Raw genomic sequence first — 7,257 nt, forward strand, 5'->3', positions numbered from 1 at the left:
TGTTTGCACACTGATTGGTGTAAAAAAATAAAATAAAACTAAATAATAATAATCTAGCACACCTGTGCAGGTTTGACATGACATGACAGGTAGCTGTCTTGTGGGTGGTGCTGAATCCTGTTAAATGACATGAGGGTCTCATGCCTATACACAAGGGTGTGTCATTGCTGTTGCTTGACCATGCATTGGTTTCTGTGGTCAGTGAATGATAAAAACAAAATTTACCATCCATTGATGGATGGGAAATCCGCCATGAGGCATTTGTTTTTAGAAACTGCTGCTCACAACCAATGTTGCAATGGAGTGTCTCCATCTGCTGGTGGTATTGGAAAGGCATTAGTGCTATGACAGGGTCTGAAGAAGAAGAAGAAGAAGAAGAAGAAGAAGAAGAAGAAGAAGAAGACGGAAAAAAATATATATAAAAAGAAAAAGAGAGAGAGAGAGAGAGACTGACTTAGTGAGCGAGTGAGTGAGAGAGTGAGAGTGAGTGAGAGTGAATGAGTGAGTGAGTGATTGAGTGAGTGAGTGAGTGAGTGAGTGAGAACAAATGAGTTAAAGCAAGTGAGTGAGAGAGATCGAATGAATGAAAGTCTGAATGACAGAAAGAAAAAAGGATGAAGAAAGAAGCATGAAGAAAAAAAAATGTATATGGAGTTGCTGACATGAGTGCAATCTACAAAGCCGTTGAGGCTGATCCTCATGGGAGGATTATTGCACCAGGACCCTTAGCACTTTTAAAATGCCATTCAATGCCACGGGCTAGATGTAAACTGCAGATGACCATGTTGTGGTAGTTACCATGGATACCCAAGTGATGTGTGAGCTAACACATAGGCCCAACAGATTCCAAGAAGGCCAGAATCACCAGCGGCACCACCATCGATTGTCAGGTCACCCGGATTCAGCAAATACCAGAGTCCAAAATGATGCAGGTTTATACTGTTAATTTTCAGTTTATCGTTACAGTTGGTGTTATTCCATGTCGGAAGGGACGCAGCTACAGCCAGTGGGGTAACTAGAGACAGGCAGGCAGCTATGTGCAACAAAGGTAGGCGTGTTGTTTTCATATGCAGATCTGAAATATTGTCTTATATGCAAGAGGAGGAGTGATGGGGGTTCAGGCAAAAGCCAGGCTATGGATTGCATTGCTAAATGCTCCATCAGAGTGCAATGGTCGCCTGTCCTTTTTTTAAGTGATGATGTGGGTTTAGCCTGTGCTGTATGTATGTATGGGTGGCTGACTGCCACCCACCCAGAAAGTGTATGGGAGGCTGGTTGGCTGCCAGCCTTCCTTCCATTCCTATGAGTAATGTGAGTGCTCATGAAGGGGACATGGTTGGGTCCACCCCTTTCCCGGTTATCCCCTCTAGGCCTTTTGGCTTAGATCAAGTGTAAAAAAAGAAAGGATCTTGCGACAGATCGCATCCTGAGGCACGTTTTTTTTTTGTGTGAATACTTGCACTTGGGTGACTTGTGAGCACATACTGATACATACGTTCCCTATCTGGGGACCATAAATTAAATGGATTTTTGAGAAAGGGAGCTGATTTGGAAGCTTGCTTCTGTCGCCCTATGCATTGACCCGATGTGGCAGTATCTTCGGGTAGTGAACAGTGCACCACCCCATTCCAGTGTTAAACAAGAAAGATTCTCATTTAATCCTCCGTGGGTGAGAATTTGAGTTTGAGAATTGGAGACCAAAATGATGAGTTGCACTGACTGGTTTATGAACGTCTATTCATTTAGCGTTTTAATGACCATGTTTGCACACTGATTGGTGTAAAAAAATAAAATAAAACTAAATAATAATAATCTAGCACACCTGTGCAGGTTTGACATGACATGACAGGTAGCTGTCTTGTGGGTGGTGCTGAATCCTGTTAATTGACATGAGGGTCTCATGCCTATACACAAGGGTGTGTCATTGCTGTTGCTTGACCATGCATTGGTTTCTGTGGTCAGTGAATGATAAAAACAAAATTTACCATCCATTGATGGATGGGAAATCCGCCATGAGGCATTTGTTTTTAGAAACTGCTGCTCACAACCAATGTTGCAATGGAGTGTCTCCATCTGCTGGTGGTATTGGAAAGGCATTAGTGCTATGACAGGGTCTGAAGAAGAAGAAGAAGAAGAAGAAGAAGAAGAAGAAGAAGAAGACGGAAAAAAATATATATAAAAAGAAAAAGAGAGAGAGAGAGAGAGACTGACTTAGTGAGCGAGTGAGTGAGAGAGTGAGAGTGAGTGAGAGTGAATGAGTGAGTGAGTGATTGAGTGAGTGAGTGAGTGAGTGAGAACAAATGAGTTAAAGCAAGTGAGTGAGAGAGATCGAATGAATGAAAGTCTGAATGACAGAAAGAAAAAAGGATGAAGAAAGAAGCATGAAGAAAAAAAAATGTATATGGAGTTGCTGACATGAGTGCAATCTACAAAGCCGTTGAGGCTGATCCTCATGGGAGGATTATTGCACCAGGACCCTTAGCACTTTTAAAATGCCATTCAATGCCACGGGCTAGATGTAAACTGCAGATGACCATGTTGTGGTAGTTACCATGGATACCCAAGTGATGTGTGAGCTAACACATAGGCCCAACAGATTCCAAGAAGGCCAGAATCACCAGCGGCACCACCATCGATTGTCAGGTCACCCGGATTCAGCAAATACCAGAGTCCAAAATGATGCAGGTTTATACTGTTAATTTTCAGTTTATCGTTACAGTTGGTGTTATTCCATGTCGGAAGGGACGCAGCTACAGCCAGTGGGGTAACTAGAGACAGGCAGGCAGCTATGTGCAACAAAGGTAGGCGTGTTGTTTTCATATGCAGATCTGAAATATTGTCTTATATGCAAGAGGAGGAGTGATGGGGGTTCAGGCAAAAGCCAGGCTATGGATTGCATTGCTAAATGCTCCATCAGAGTGCAATGGTCGCCTGTCCTTTTTTTAAGTGATGATGTGGGTTTAGCCTGTGCTGTATGTATGTATGGGTGGCTGACTGCCACCCACCCAGAAAGTGTATGGGAGGCTGGTTGGCTGCCAGCCTTCCTTCCATTCCTATGAGTAATGTGAGTGCTCATGAAGGGGACATGGTTGGGTCCACCCCTTTCCCGGTTATCCCCTCTAGGCCTTTTGGCTTAGATCAAGTGTAAAAAAAGAAAGGATCTTGCGACAGATCGCATCCTGAGGCACGTTTTTTTTTGTGTGAATACTTGCACTTGGGTGACTTGTGAGCACATACTGATACATACGTTCCCTATCTGGGGACCATAAATTAAATGGATTTTTGAGAAAGGGAGCTGATTTGGAAGCTTGCTTCTGTCGCCCTATGCATTGACCCGATGTGGCAGTATCTTCGGGTAGTGAACAGTGCACCACCCCATTCCAGTGTTAAACAAGAAAGATTCTCATTTAATCCTCCGTGGGTGAGAATTTGAGTTTGAGAATTGGAGACCAAAATGATGAGTTGCACTGACTGGTTTATGAACGTCTATTCATTTAGCGTTTTAAGGACCATGTTTGCACACTGATTGGTGTAAAAAAATAAAATAAAACTAAATAATAATAATCTAGCACACCTGTGCAGGTTTGACATGACATGACAGGTAGCTGTCTTGTGGGTGGTGCTGAATCCTGTTAAATGACATGAGGGTCTCATGCCTATACACAAGGGTGTGTCATTGCTGTTGCTTGACCATGCATTGGTTTCTGTGGTCAGTGAATGATAAAAACAAAATTTACCATCCATTGATGGATGGGAAATCCGCCATGAGGCATTTGTTTTTAGAAACTGCTGCTCACAACCAATGTTGCAATGGAGTGTCTCCATCTGCTGGTGGTATTGGAAAGGCATTAGTGCTATGACAGGGTCTGAAGAAGAAGAAGAAGAAGAAGAAGAAGAAGAAGACGGAAAAAAATATATATAAAAAGAAAAAGAGAGAGAGAGAGAGAGACTGACTTAGTGAGCGAGTGAGTGAGAGAGTGAGAGTGAGTGAGAGTGAATGAGTGAGTGAGTGATTGAGTGAGTGAGTGAGTGAGTGAGTGAGTGAGAACAAATGAGTTAAAGCAAGTGAGTGAGAGAGATCGAATGAATGAAAGTCTGAATGACAGAAAGAAAAAAGGATGAAGAAAGAAGCATGAAGAAAAAAAAATGTATATGGAGTTGCTGACATGAGTGCAATCTACAAAGCCGTTGAGGCTGATCCTCATGGGAGGATTATTGCACCAGGACCCTTAGCACTTTTAAAATGCCATTCAATGCCACGGGCTAGATGTAAACTGCAGATGACCATGTTGTGGTAGTTACCATGGATACCCAAGTGATGTGTGAGCTAACACATAGGCCCAACAGATTCCAAGAAGGCCAGAATCACCAGCGGCACCACCATCGATTGTCAGGTCACCCGGATTCAGCAAATACCAGAGTCCAAAATGATGCAGGTTTATACTGTTAATTTTCAGTTTATCGTTACAGTTGGTGTTATTCCATGTCGGAAGGGACGCAGCTACAGCCAGTGGGGTAACTAGAGACAGGCAGGCAGCTATGTGCAACAAAGGTAGGCGTGTTGTTTTCATATGCAGATCTGAAATATTGTCTTATATGCAAGAGGAGGAGTGATGGGGGTTCAGGCAAAAGCCAGGCTATGGATTGCATTGCTAAATGCTCCATCAGAGTGCAATGGTCGCCTGTCCTTTTTTTAAGTGATGATGTGGGTTTAGCCTGTGCTGTATGTATGTATGGGTGGCTGACTGCCACCCACCCAGAAAGTGTATGGGAGGCTGGTTGGCTGCCAGCCTTCCTTCCATTCCTATGAGTAATGTGAGTGCTCATGAAGGGGACATGGTTGGGTCCACCCCTTTCCCGGTTATCCCCTCTAGGCCTTTTGGCTTAGATCAAGTGTAAAAAAAGAAAGGATCTTGCGACAGATCGCATCCTGAGGCACGTTTTTTTTTGTGTGAATACTTGCACTTGGGTGACTTGTGAGCACATACTGATACATACGTTCCCTATCTGGGGACCATAAATTAAATGGATTTTTGAGAAAGGGAGCTGATTTGGAAGCTTGCTTCTGTCGCCCTATGCATTGACCCGATGTGGCAGTATCTTCGGGTAGTGAACAGTGCACCACCCCATTCCAGTGTTAAACAAGAAAGATTCTCATTTAATCCTCCGTGGGTGAGAATTTGAGTTTGAGAATTGGAGACCAAAATGATGAGTTGCACTGACTGGTTTATGAACGTCTATTCATTTAGCGTTTTAATGACCATGTTTGCCCACTGATTGGTGTAAAAAAATAAAATAAAACTAAATAATAATAATCTAGCACACCTGTGCAGGTTTGACATGACATGACAGGTAGCTGTCTTGTGGGTGGTGCTGAATCCTGTTAAATGACATGAGGGTCTCATGCCTATACACAAGGGTGTGTCATTGCTGTTGCTTGACCATGCATTGGTTTCTGTGGTCAGTGAATGATAAAAACAAAATTTACCATCCATTGATGGATGGGAAATCCGCCATGAGGCATTTGTTTTTAGAAACTGCTGCTCACAACCAATGTTGCAATGGAGTGTCTCCATCTGCTGGTGGTATTGGAAAGGCATTAGTGCTATGACAGGGTCTGAAGAAGAAGAAGAAGAAGAAGAAGAAGAAGAAGAAGAAGACGGAAAAAAATATATATAAAAAGAAAAAGAGAGAGAGAGAGACTGACTTAGTGAGCGAGTGAGTGAGAGAGTGAGAGTGAGTGAGAGTGAATGAGTGAGTGAGTGATTGAGTGAGTGAGTGAGTGAGTGAGTGAGAACAAATGAGTTAAAGCAAGTGAGTGAGAGAGATCGAATGAATGAAAGTCTGAATGACAGAAAGAAAAAAGGATGAAGAAAGAAGCATGAAGAAAAAAAAATGTATATGGAGTTGCTGACATGAGTGCAATCTACAAAGCCGTTGAGGCTGATCCTCATGGGAGGATTATTGCACCAGGACCCTTAGCACTTTTAAAATGCCATTCAATGCCACGGGCTAGATGTAAACTGCAGATGACCATGTTGTGGTAGTTACCATGGATACCCAAGTGATGTGTGAGCTAACACATAGGCCCAACAGATTCCAAGAAGGCCAGAATCACCAGCGGCACCACCATCGATTGTCAGGTCACCCGGATTCAGCAAATACCAGAGTCCAAAATGATGCAGGTTTATACTGTTAATTTTCAGTTTATCGTTACAGTTGGTGTTATTCCATGTCGGAAGGGACGCAGCTACAGCCAGTGGGGTAACTAGAGACAGGCAGGCAGCTATGTGCAACAAAGGTAGGCGTGTTGTTTTCATATGCAGATCTGAAATATTGTCTTATATGCAAGAGGAGGAGTGATGGGGGTTCAGGCAAAAGCCAGGCTATGGATTGCATTGCTAAATGCTCCATCAGAGTGCAATGGTCGCCTGTCCTTTTTTTAAGTGATGATGTGGGTTTAGCCTGTGCTGTATGTATGTATGGGTGGCTGACTGCCACCCACCCAGAAAGTGTATGGGAGGCTGGTTGGCTGCCAGCCTTCCTTCCATTCCTATGAGTAATGTGAGTGCTCATGAAGGGGGCATGGTTGGGTCCACCCCTTTCCCGGTTATCCCCTCTAGGCCTTTTGGCTTAGATCAAGTGTAAAAAAAGAAAGGATCTTGCGACAGATCGCATCCTGAGGCACGTTTTTTTTTGTGTGAATACTTGCACTTGGGTGACTTGTGAGCACATACTGATACATACGTTCCCTATCTGGGGACCATAAATTAAATGGATTTTTGAGAAAGGGAGCTGATTTGGAAGCTTGCTTCTGTCGCCCTATGCATTGACCCGATGTGGCAGTATCTTCGGGTAGTGAACAGTGCACCACCCCATTCCAGTGTTAAACAAGAAAGATTCTCATTTAATCCTCCGTGGGTGAGAATTTGAGTTTGAGAATTGGAGACCAAAATGATGAGTTGCACTGACTGGTTTATGAACGTCTATTCATTTAGCGTTTTAATGACCATGTTTGCACACTGATTGGTGTAAAAAAATAAAATAAAACTAAATAATAATAATCTAGCACACCTGTGCAGGTTTGACATGACATGACAGGTAGCTGTCTTGTGGGTGGTGCTGAATCCTGTTAAATGACATGAGGGTCTCATGCCTATACACAAGGGTGTGTCATTGCTGTTGCTTGACCATGCATTGGTTTCTGTGGTCAGTGAATGATAAAAACAAAATTTACCATCCATTGATGGATGGGAA

The 7,257-nt window shown here is 43.2% G+C and overlaps 4 pseudogenes; all 4 read left to right on the forward strand.

Moving 5' to 3' along the window:
* The first annotated feature begins 1,359 nt into the window (after positions 1-1,359).
* On the forward strand, positions 1,360-1,624 carry LOC130333810 (U2 spliceosomal RNA; annotated as a pseudogene).
* Positions 1,625-3,112: 1,488 nt separating this feature from the next.
* Positions 3,113-3,376, forward strand: LOC130333796 (U2 spliceosomal RNA; annotated as a pseudogene).
* Positions 3,377-4,863: 1,487 nt separating this feature from the next.
* Positions 4,864-5,127, forward strand: LOC130333797 (U2 spliceosomal RNA; annotated as a pseudogene).
* Positions 5,128-6,612: 1,485 nt separating this feature from the next.
* Positions 6,613-6,876, forward strand: LOC130333798 (U2 spliceosomal RNA; annotated as a pseudogene).
* The last annotated feature ends 381 nt before the right edge of the window (positions 6,877-7,257 follow it).

The sequence above is a fragment of the Hyla sarda genome, unplaced genomic scaffold (assembly GCF_029499605.1).
Source record: "Hyla sarda isolate aHylSar1 unplaced genomic scaffold, aHylSar1.hap1 scaffold_416, whole genome shotgun sequence".
Lineage (NCBI taxonomy): Eukaryota > Metazoa > Chordata > Amphibia > Anura > Hylidae > Hyla > Hyla sarda.